This window comes from Oryzias melastigma, unplaced genomic scaffold (genome assembly GCF_002922805.2).
Source record: "Oryzias melastigma strain HK-1 unplaced genomic scaffold, ASM292280v2 sc01186, whole genome shotgun sequence".
NCBI lineage: Eukaryota > Metazoa > Chordata > Actinopteri > Beloniformes > Adrianichthyidae > Oryzias > Oryzias melastigma.
This window is the reverse complement of record NW_023417770.1, coordinates 8,247-8,930: the sequence shown is the minus strand read 5'-3', so window position 1 is coordinate 8,930 and position 684 is coordinate 8,247.

Genomic DNA, 684 nt, shown 5'->3' with positions numbered 1-684 from the left:
CACCTTTTATGTGACAGCAGACATTGTTTTCACCACATTATTTTTAATTCCAAAAAATCCCTTCATGCTTTATCTCTCATGTTCACATATGTATGATTTAATCAATGTGGAAAACTTCAGATTTGAGTTGAGTTGACCCAGTGTAGTCTGAAACCTTGAAAAACCAAAAGAGTCATTTGCTTAGACCAAAACCCAGAGAGGAAAATTCCCACTTATACTTTTATAAATATACACTTTATTTATGTGTTTGTGGTGGCCATTAAGCCATTTATTTTTGAAATGTAGATTTTACAACGACTGAATAATAAATAGTTATGAAAAATAGTAATAGAGGCGGCTAGGAGATGTCGTCATGGATTTTTGTAAGTTCCTTCGGGATTAATAAAGTACTCTATCTATCTATCATCTATCTATCAATCTGTGGATGGCTCATGAGATCCTCTTAAAGTACTTCATCAGAGCAACAGCGTGTTGTATATTCAAGGTAAATGCGCTACTTCACCACAGGAGTCGCTGTGGAGTACGGTGTTAGGAGTGTACTGTAGAAGAAGAAAAGAAAACAAAAAAGTGAACAGCGCCAAAGCTGAGATGTAAAGTGTGGTCATTGATTCCACTTAATCTTTTACAAAGAACCCCTGTGTTACGACACACCACAATAACACATGGATGTTGTCTGACATAGAA